Here is an 11238-nt window from a genome sequence, read left to right on the forward strand (position 1 = left end):
ATATGAGACCAAACAAAAGGATCATCACATTACTTTAGGCCACTTGGTAAGTTGATTTAAATGAGGTGTTACCCTCATAGGTTTGAACCCTAATTTTGAACATACTTTGAATGAGGTGGTGCACCTCATGCAATTTTAATAACACAAGTAAACAAATTAATATCATCAACTAATTTAGTATGGGATTTTACTAACCAGGGTATCTACCTCATGTTGAATTAGTTGAGACAAGATTTAAAAGGAGAGGGAAACTCTCATACATTTTAAATACTATTTTTGAAAAAGTTTAAATGAGCTAGAAGTGGCCAGATAGCCATTATTTGAGTTTAGCCCAAGATCATATGAAACAACTATAGTATTTTATTACATAATAAATTAGACAACATCAATTGTGATTTTTGAGAGGTGGAACCACCTCAAAATAGTTTATGGTTGATTTTTAAGATTTATTTGAAGTTTGAAAAGTTACTGATTTGTTATTTTTACTATTCAAATTCTATAACATATTTTGATTTGAATCCAGTGTGGTGGGATGGGGCCTTTCATGAGCTTTCTAAAACATTTTGATTTGCAAAAATTGAGTTTGTAGAATTTGAGCTATTCAAAATATAGGATAGACCAGTATTGATTTTCCAAACTAAAAGAATTAATTGAAATCAAAAACTGGGCCAGCGCGGGAAACGTATTGGGCCAGGGAGAGGGAAAAGGTTTGGGCCGGCCCAGCTAACGCTCCACACGCAGCGGGGCCGGCGACAGCGCGGGCCCCAGCTGTCAGCCTGTCTTAAAACACCGAACCGGTACGCGTGATCTAAACCGCACGATCAGACGGAGATCGAACGGACCAGAGACGGCTTCGTCTCCGGCGAGAGGGGAGGTCACCGGCGATGCGGGCAGGGGGTCGACGGCTTACCGGCGGCGCAGCGAGGGTCGGCGAAGCGCGGAGAAGACGTTGTCGAGGAAGGGGAGGCAGCCTGTAGCAGTTTCGCGTGCTGGGGAGGCTCCAATCGTCGCAGAGCTTCCGCGGGCTCCGGCGGCTTTGAGCTCGCGATTCGAGCTACTCCGGCGAGGTGGAGTGGAATTGGATGGGGGAGAAGGATCAGTGAGGAGAGGGGAGCAGTTTGTCTGAAGAGAGGGAGGGCTGAGGGGCGCTATTTATAGCTGGCGGAGGTGGCCGTGGCTTGCTGTGGAGGGGCGACCATGGCGACGCGTCTACAGGGAAGCTCCGGGACTGGCGATGACGCGGGCGTGTTGGCGTTGTCATGGTGGTCACGCCAGGCGTGATTGTGGTGAAAACGAGGCACTACAGCGACGGTGAGCTTGACGGGAGCTCTCAGGCAGTGGCGGATGGTCGTCGGAGTGGGCGTCGTCTGCTGCGTTCCCGCGGGCCAATGGCCATGTCTGGGCGACTGCGGGTGACGTGAGGACGCGTTTGGTGCAGCGAGCAAGGGCGGAGGTGGCGCGAGCTGATGGCACGACGACGTGGCCAGGCGTGTCCGCGGCGCTCGCCAGCGCGTTCGGCGCGCATGTGCACGCCACAGGCGCGTGCGGGCGTCGTGCTCCTGGCCACGGTGGTGCATGAATCGACCGGGGCTGGTGTCCATTCGACGCAAAGGAGTGTGGGGAACACCAGGGACATGCTGGTGCACGTTGGGGAGGGCCAGAGATGAGGATGGCATGAGGGTGGCATTGCCATGCCACGGCATGGCCAGCCTTGGTCAATGTCGAGCAACAGAGGTGATGGCAAGTGGTGAAAAGATGTAGTGAGGTGAGAGGGGGGTCCAGGGATGCAGAGAGGGCTCAGGCTTGGACTTGGTCTTCTCCAATTTTCAGCATGGGCACAATTATATACCCTGCCTATAAGGTGTTTGTAGAAATGCCCGAAAGAGAAAAAGTTTCAAAATTTTGCAATTCCTTTGGTGGGTCTCAAACATATATCCATAGAGATAGAATGGTGGTGGTGGGGTTCAATTTGGAAAAGAATTGCAAAATGGCAAAAGTGAGATGATCTTCTCTTTATTTCAAAGTCCTCACTTGTCTCCTCTATTCTGGTCAACCTAGTCAACTTCAGCAGTGATGGTCAACATGAAAGTTGTTGACCTTGACATTGTCTTGGATGACATGGAGAGAGTTGGTCAAGTTTGGTTGAAGAAAAGTCAAATGCAGGGGTGTAAAGTAGGGAAGAAAATATAAAAGTGACATATGACCATTATCATATGTGAATTGAATTTGAGATTTCCTTTGATTGGATTCTTGTTTCTTTGATGCAATTGTGTTTGTTTATCATATATAAGAGTTTTACAAGCAAGAGATCAAGCAAAGGTGGCCTTGGTTGAAGATTTGCAAATTTGGCTCTATGTGTAATTGAGTGAAAATGGGATTTTCTCACCAATTGATTTCTCTCCATTTGTTTTGACCTTTGTTGACTCAAATGTGATTCTTATTGGTTTAGAAACATTTTCAAACCATTGAATCCATTTCAAAAGGTCTTGGTCAAAGATTTGCAAAATTGGCCATAACACATAAGAGGTGATGTGTTAAGTTTTATTATTTTTGAAAAGAGTTCACCTTGCTTCACTTGGACATGGGTTAGGGTCAACTTAGGGTTATATTATGTTTGGAGAAGGTTTCACACCATTTGGTCAAGGTAGAAAAGCATAGGTCAAGAATTGGTGAAATGGCTATGTGTCTCATATGCCTCTATGCATATGTTGTATTGATTTTTGATTTGAGTGTTCTTGGCCCAATTGATGTTGTTGAGTATTGAAATGGTATTTGGAAGTGATCCAACCATTCACAACAAGTCCTAGGGTCAAACTTCTCAAATTCACAAATTTGCATTTTTCTCACATATGCCTCTATGGCATTTTTAGTTTCTTTTTATTTTCTTGGGAAAACACTTGGATTTGGTTTGGTAGGTACTAGGTAAGGTGTATGAAGGTTTTCTAAACCTCTAAGCAAGGTGGAAAGGCTTAGGGTAAAGTTTTATAAAAATAGCCATAGGCACATATGCCTTTTTCTTATTTAAATTTCTTTTTATTTCATTTTAACTAGTAGTGGTGAAAAGAGGGGTGAGGTTTAGGGTTTAGTGGGGTTCACCATGGTTCACCACCTTTTAGCATAATTAATAAAGGTAGGGTTCAAGATTTACCTATTTGGGCCATATGCCACCATATGTCTTTTATTTTATTTTGGGTTTCTCAAAAAGGATCCAAAGGATTTTTGGAGAAGGTTAGGATTTAAGCTTTTTCTTATTTGATTTCTTTTTCTTTTGTTTTATTGGGTTGGTGATCTTCTCTTGATCCCTTTGGGGTTTTAGAGTTTAGCACATAAGCATAATAACACTCATCATGGCAAAACACAAGATTTGAACAAGATCTATATGTATCCATCTTGTTTTTAATAAAAGTTTTTGTTGGTTCCAAAATTTGGAACTAGGGAAATTCATTTTGTTTGTTTTGAAATTTTTGGGTTGTTACAAACCCTTCCCCCTTAAACAAATCTCGTCCCGAGATTTTAAGAAAAGTTAGGTTCCTAAGAGAGATTGAGCATTTTATTAACAGGAGGACATACTTGGCATGGTCTGGGGTGCTTCCTGAGCTTGATGGCGATCATGTGGTAGAGACGGCCGTTGTTGTTGTTCTGGTTCCTTCTTCCCCGCAGCGGCTGTTGCTGAGCAGGTGCTGCGGTATTGGCGGCAATCCTGGCAAGCTTCTTGGGGCACTCATTGGAGATGTGACCCACAACTCCACATTCATAGCAGTTGACGGTGGACTTGTCTTTGGGAATGACGGGGGTAGCATTGCTTCCAGTCCTTGGGGCAGTATTGGGGTTGTTGTTGTTTCCATTGTTGTTGCTGTTGTTGGGGCGGTTGTTGTTGTTGTTGTTGTTCCCTCCGGGCTTCGGGGGTCCTCCGTTGTTGTTGGTGTAGTTGGGGCGATAACTCTGAGCAGGGGGCTTGTTGTATCTTGGGGTGAATCCTCCAGAGGAGTTGTTGCGATACTTCTGGTTATGGTGGGGTCCACTCTGGTTCATCATTCTGCGCTTGCGGTTCTCATTGGCCTGATGCAGCTTTCCTTCCATCTGTATGGCTGAGTCCACGAGGGCTTCTAAGTCAGCGAACGGAATGTTCACTAACACAGTTTGCATCTCGTCGTGTAGTCCGTTCAGAAATCTTTCCTTCCGCTTCTCATTGGTGTCGGTCTCATCCGGGGCGTACCTTGACAGAGTGAGAAACCTGTCGCGGTATTCCACCACGGACATTCTTCCTTGCTTGAGTTCACGGAACTCGTCTCTCATCTTCTTGATCAGTCCTTGGGGCACAGGGTACTTGCTAAACTTCAGCTTGAAGTCTTCCCAGGTCATCATCTGTCCTGCATTCATGGCACGGGTGCTGGTCCACCAAGCTCTGGCTGGTCCTGCTAAGTAGTGCGTGGCAAACAGTACTTTCTCTGCGGCTTCAACTTGGGCAACTTCGAGGTTATTTTCCATGGTCTGGAGCCAGTCATCAGCATCGAGGGGCTCTTCAGTCTTGTTGAATATCGGAGGGTTGGTGTGCTGAAAGTTCTTCAGCTTCGATCCAGGGTGATCGTGGTTTCCATGGCCTTGGTTGTTCTGAGCTATCTGTTGCAGTGCGGTAATGTTGGCTTGGCGTTCAGCTCTCTCGACTTCTCGGTCTGCCATCATCGTCTGCAGCAGTTGCATCATGGCATCCTGGGTGGTGTTGCGGGTTGGTGGGGCCATCTGAACATTGATGTAGATGATAAGATAAGAGGGAAATTTCTATGGTTTGTTTTGTTAAGTTTAAAAAGTTCACAAATTGAAATTTTGAGTAGTGTTGCGGGGGTGAAAACCGACAACACTTTTTCATTCATACCAAGCATCACATATTACAAATCTAACACACCGTTGGTTTGAAGAACCATTCATCGCTCTACGATACAAGGGGGATCCTGATACACACCTACACCTACTTAAGTGCTGGGGTGATACTACTCTTCAGGGTGGATTCTTCTTCTTCACGGGTGAGGTGCTTGGCGAGAGGCGAGGGCGTTGTCCAAATCCCTGCGGGTTTTGTACTGCCTGAAGTCCTGAGGTGCTTCATAGGGGTTCATCTTTGGTTGTGGTGGGGGCATGGTCATCGGTCTTCCCATGGAGTCATGTCTTGGGTAGTAGATGAAACGAGTGTTCTTGATCTTGTCCTCATTTTGTCCACACAGACGGGAAATTGCTTCTTGCATAGCTTTGTCTAGTCCTTCCTTCCAAGTGTTTCCCGTTACAGAAAACCATATGGTTTCCCATACCGGGGCATCAAGCTTCCTTCGTAGATCAGTAGAAACGTCCCACCGAGGTGGTTCTCCTAACTGAGCCTTGAGGAGTATTCCGAAGAACTCGGGATACGGGTGTCCTAGATAGTCCACCAGTTGCTTCAACTCCTTTTCGAAACTTTTGTCGTCTCCGGATCCAAGCTTATAGGATTCCCATTGGTACGTCATCTGTGAGCAAGTAGGATAAGTAAGTTAAAGAAGTAGTCAAGTGTGCAAAATTTTAGATAGTGCTACAAGGAAAAAGTAGAGCATAAATTTCTCATTTTGAAAAAAGATTTCAAGGTTAAGAGTGAGAATAAGTTTTTCACAAATATTCACTTCTTTGGTTTTGAAACTAAGTTTTTCAGACGTCCATTCTAACTAGGGTCTCCTAAGGTCAACAATGGCTCTGATACCAACTTGTCAACACCCGGATTTTTAAGTCCAGGTGCCTATTATGCCATTCATCGCAATCTCAGGAATATCGTTTTTGCGAGACATAATAGATTAATATCACAACACATCATTCATTACAACCTCGTAATTGTCTTACAACAAAGGATCACATGATCCAGTCTCATTACAATAGTAGATGATCTATTGATCAATTACAAAACACATAGCGGAAGCGAAGTAGCGTAGTAGTAGTCCATCTATTCCACAGGCAACTGTTGACGTCAGGAGTGATCCTAGTTGTCGTAGACGTCCTGCTGTCCTTCTTCCGGGTTCTGGTACTCCTCTTCATAGTCTGGCCATTTGAATAGCCAGGGACAAAGCCATGAGTACTTTAAAGTACTCGCAAACTAATACTAAGGTAAACACTATCAACTATAGTAAGGGGGTTCTAAGCTCTAGTTTCATTTGCATAAAGCTAGTTTTATTTCATAAACACTTTAGTAAACAAGACCTCTTCATTTGCTAACTAACTCAAGTGGGAACATTAGTGTCATTCCCACAACTCTGTTGTGATTCAAAGTCAAAGTCACCTTTCAATTCAAATCACAAGTCACCATTCACCTTTTCAAGTTCAAAAATCACCCTTCACATGTCACATTTTGAAAATGGTCTGATGACGGAACAGTATGGCCTTTCCAACCGTCCATAACCGTGGACGCGGCTATTCGAATAGATCTACACTCTGCAGAGGTCGTACACTTGTGCCACAACATTTGCAATAATCCGTCAGGGTTAACTGGCCCTGATTTACCACACTCCGTGTGCGGACTACCAACCATAACCTTTCACTTACATATCCTAGTATAGGCATCTCTCCCCATGAGCTTGGCCTCCCAGTGAAGACAAACCACACTGAACCGCACAGTGGCTTGGGCCGGACATTCACCTCGTATTCACGTCATTTCATATCACTTCACTTTTGTAGAGGCAGCCTCCAGCATAACCCCGATGACGCTTGTTTAGAGGGAACCCATACTAAGATACATAAATTTCTAGTTAAGCCCTACCCATATCAGGTATTGTGGGGGTACTTGCAAAATTGGAATGGTATCGCATCCAAACCCAATCATCAGTATTTTTGTAAAAATTCACCAAGTCATTCACCAGTCATATTCACCTTCAAAATCTTTCAATAGAATGACTCATCATTCCAAGGTTTTCAAAGTCATTTCAAAATCACAAGTTCCCAACTAGAGTAGTCACTTTTAATATTGAGCACTAGCCACTAGTTATGAGGGGTGCTAAGTATCTTGGAGCTTGCTAGGCTAAGTTTGATACTCTTGTAGTATTCTATCTCTAGACCAAAGTTAACTATAAAAGCAAGTTATAAATAAATAATCAAAAACAAAGCTTGTAAGGGTAAAACTGGGAATAGGATCATTAAGCATAAAGTAAAAAGTACTGGTGCCTTGCTCTTGTGGAGCTTTGCACTTGCAAGAACATTAGCTTGCATTGGTAAATAGCATGCAAGATTGTTAGCTTGCCTTGAGTGGTGTACTGATCAAAGTGGTCTTCTTCTCCTTCTTCTTGGTAGAAAACCTCCTCCTCTTGATAGTCCCCGGTACTAGCGTCTAAAATACGAATACGAGGATACAATCACCAAACAATTTATTGGCTAGTCCAAACATCACATATATTCACCAAACTATTCTATTCACGTAATTAAAACAATTTGGTGCATTGGTGGTCTTGCTTTGAGGAAAATTAATTTCCTCTCATTTTATATGTAAAAGATAGTTTCCATATAGTTTTTGAGGAATAATTTCCTCTCATTGAATCTTCTTTAAGATTTAATTTCTCAAACCATCACATATGAATTTATGTTGACCTAAGTCAACCATTCATCATCATCATTTGAGAAAGTGATTTAAATGAGGTAAAGATACCTCATACCATTTAATAAGGCCTATTATGATTTAAAATCTCCAAGTATTTCATGTGGGAGTATTTGACCAGAGGGTCAAACTTCATATGAAAGTACTTGGGACAAGATTTAAATGAAGTGAAACACCTCATATAATTTACACAAGTAAACTAGCATCACTCATTACTATTAAGTGGTTAAAGGTGTTGTTTTCTTATTTAGGAAAGTAATTTCCTCTCATACTAAGTAAGGTGTTACTTTTAATTGTTCAGAGATATAACTTCCTCTCATTATCTTATTAAGATTTAATTTCTCTTATGCATAATATGTGACCTAGGTTGACCAAAGTCAACCTCTTCACACTTATCATTCAAGAAAAAGATTTAAATGAGGTTCCGTACCTCATGCTATTTAATCCCTATTAACAACTTCAAGTGAGCATATATGAGACCAAACAAAAGGATCATCACATTACTTTAGGCCACTTGGTAAGTTGATTTAAATGAGGTGTTACCCTCATAGGTTTGAACCCTAATTTTGAACATACTTTGAATGAGGTGGTGCACCTCATGCAATTTTAATAACACAAGTAAACAAATTAATATCATCAACTAATTTAGTATGGGATTTTACTAACCAGGGTATCTACCTCATGTTGAATTAGTTGAGACAAGATTTAAAAGGAGAGGGAAACTCTCATACATTTTAAATACTATTTTTGAAAAAGTTTAAATGAGCTAGAAGTGGCCAGATAGCCATTATTTGAGTTTAGCCCAAGATCATATGAAACAACTATAGTATTTTATTACATAATAAATTAGACAACATCAATTGTGATTTTTGAGAGGTGGAACCACCTCAAAATAGTTTATGGTTGATTTTTAAGATTTATTTGAAGTTTGAAAAGTTACTGATTTGTTATTTTTACTATTCAAATTCTATAACATATTTTGATTTGAATCCAGAGTGGTGGGATGGGGCCTTTCATGAGCTTTCTAAAACATTTTGATTTGCAAAAATTGAGTTTGTAGAATTTGAGCTATTCAAAATATAGGATAGACCAGTATTGATTTTCCAAACTAAAAGAATTAATTGAAATCAAAAACTGGGCCAGCGCGGGAAACGTATTGGGCCAGGGAGAGGGAAAAGGTTTGGGCCGGCCCAGCTAACGCTCCACACGCAGCGGGCCGACTGACAGCGCGGGCCCCAGCTGTCAGCCTGTCTTAAAACACCGAACCGGTACGCGTGATCTAAACCGCACGATCAGACGGAGATCGAACGGACCAGAGACGGCTTCGTCTCCGGCGAGAGGGGAGGTCACCGGCGATGCGGGCAGGGGGTCGACGGCTTACCGGCGGCGCGGCGAGGGTCGGCGAAGCGCGGAGAAGACGTTGTCGAGGAAGGGGAGGCAGCCTGTAGCAGTTTCGCGTGGCCGGGAGGCTCCAATCGTCGCAGAGCTTCCGCGGGCTCCGGCGGCTTTGAGCTCGCGATTCGAGCTACTCCGGCGAGGTGGAGTGGAATTGGATGGGGGAGAAGGATCAGTGAGGAGAGGGGAGCAGTTTGTCTGAAGAGAGGGAGGGCTGAGGGGCGCTATTTATAGCTGGCGGAGGTGGCCGTGGCTTGCTGTGGAGGGGCGACCATGGCGACGCGTCTACAGGGAAGCTCGGGGACTGGCGATGACGCGGGCGTGTTGGCGTTGTCATGGTGGTCACGCCAGGCGTGATTGTGGTGAAAACGAGGCACTACAGCGACGGTGAGCTTGACGGGAGCTCTCAGGCAGTGGCGGATGGTCGTCGGAGTGGGCGTCGTCTGCTGCGTTCCCGCGGGCCAATGGCCATGTCTGGGCGACTGCGGGTGACGTGAGGACGCGTTTGGTGCAGCGAGCAAGGGCGGAGGTGGCGCGAGCTGATGGCACGACGACGTGGCCAGGCGTGTCCGCGGCGCTCGCCAGGCGCGTTCTGGCGCGCATGTGCACGCCCTGGGCGCGTCTGGGCGTCGTGCTCCTGGCCACGGTGGTGCATGAATCGACCGGGGCTGGTGTCCATTCGACGCAGTGGAGTGTGGGGAACACCAGGGACATGCTGGTGCACGTTGGGGAGGGCCAGAGATGAGGATGGCATGAGGGTGGCATTGCCATGCCACGGCATGGCCAGCCTTGGTCAATGTCGAGCAACGAGAGGTGATGGCAAGTGGTGAAAAGATGTAGTGAGGTGAGAGGGGGTCCAGGGATGCGAGAGAGGGCTCGGGCTTGGACTTGGTCTTCTCCAATTTTCAGCATGGGCACAATTATATACCCTGCCTATAAGGTGTTTGTAGAAATGCCCGAAAGAGAAAAAGTTTCAAAATTTTGCAATTCCTTTGGTGGGTCTCAAACATATATCCATAGAGATAGAATGGTGGTGGTGGGGTTCAATTTGGAAAAGAATTGCAAAATGGCAAAAGTGAGATGATCTTCTCTTTATTTCAAAGTCCTCACTTGTCTCCTCTATTCTGGTCAACCTAGTCAACTTCAGCAGTGATGGTCAACATGAAAGTTGTTGACCTTGACATTGTCTTGGATGACATGGAGAGAGTTGGTCAAGTTTGGTTGAAGAAAAGTCAAATGCAGGGGTGTAAAGTAGGGAAGAAAATATAAAAGTGACATATGACCATTATCATATGTGAATTGAATTTGAGATTTCCTTTGATTGGATTCTTGTTTCTTTGATGCAATTGTGTTTGTTTATCATATATAAGAGTTTTACAAGCAAGAGATCAAGCAAAGGTGGCCTTGGTTGAAGATTTGCAAATTTGGCTCTATGTGTAATTGAGTGAAAATGGGATTTTCTCACCAATTGATTTCTCTCCATTTGTTTTGACCTTTGTTGACTCAAATGTGATTCTTATTGGTTTAGAAACATTTTCAAACCATTGAATCCATTTCAAAAGGTCTTGGTCAAAGATTTGCAAAATTGGCCATAACACATAAGAGGTGATGTGTTAAGTTTTATTATTTTTGAAAAGAGTTCACCTTGCTTCACTTGGACATGGGTTAGGGTCAACTTAGGGTTATATTATGTTTGGAGAAGGTTTCACACCATTTGGTCAAGGTAGAAAAGCATAGGTCAAGAATTGGTGAAATGGCTATGTGTCTCATATGCCTCTATGCATATGTTGTATTGATTTTTGATTTGAGTGTTCTTGGCCCAATTGATGTTGTTGAGTATTGAAATGGTATTTGGAAGTGATCCAACCATTCACAACAAGTCCTAGGGTCAAACTTCTCAAATTCACAAATTTGCATTTTTCTCACATATGCCTCTATGGCATTTTTAGTTTCTTTTTATTTTCTTGGGAAAACACTTGGATTTGGTTTGGTAGGTACTAGGTAAGGTGTATGAAGGTTTTCTAAACCTCTAAGCAAGGTGGAAAGGCTTAGGGTAAAGTTTTATAAAAATAGCCATAGGCACATATGCCTTTTTCTTATTTAAATTTCTTTTTATTTCATTTTAACTAGTAGTGGTGAAAAGAGGGGTGAGGTTTAGGGTTTAGTGGGGTTCACCATGGTTCACCACCTTTTAGCATAATTAATAAAGGTAGGGTTCAAGATTTACCTATTTGGGCCATATGCCACCA

The sequence above is a fragment of the Lolium perenne genome, chromosome 2 (genome assembly GCF_019359855.2).
Source record: "Lolium perenne isolate Kyuss_39 chromosome 2, Kyuss_2.0, whole genome shotgun sequence".
NCBI classification, from domain to species: domain Eukaryota; kingdom Viridiplantae; phylum Streptophyta; class Magnoliopsida; order Poales; family Poaceae; genus Lolium; species Lolium perenne.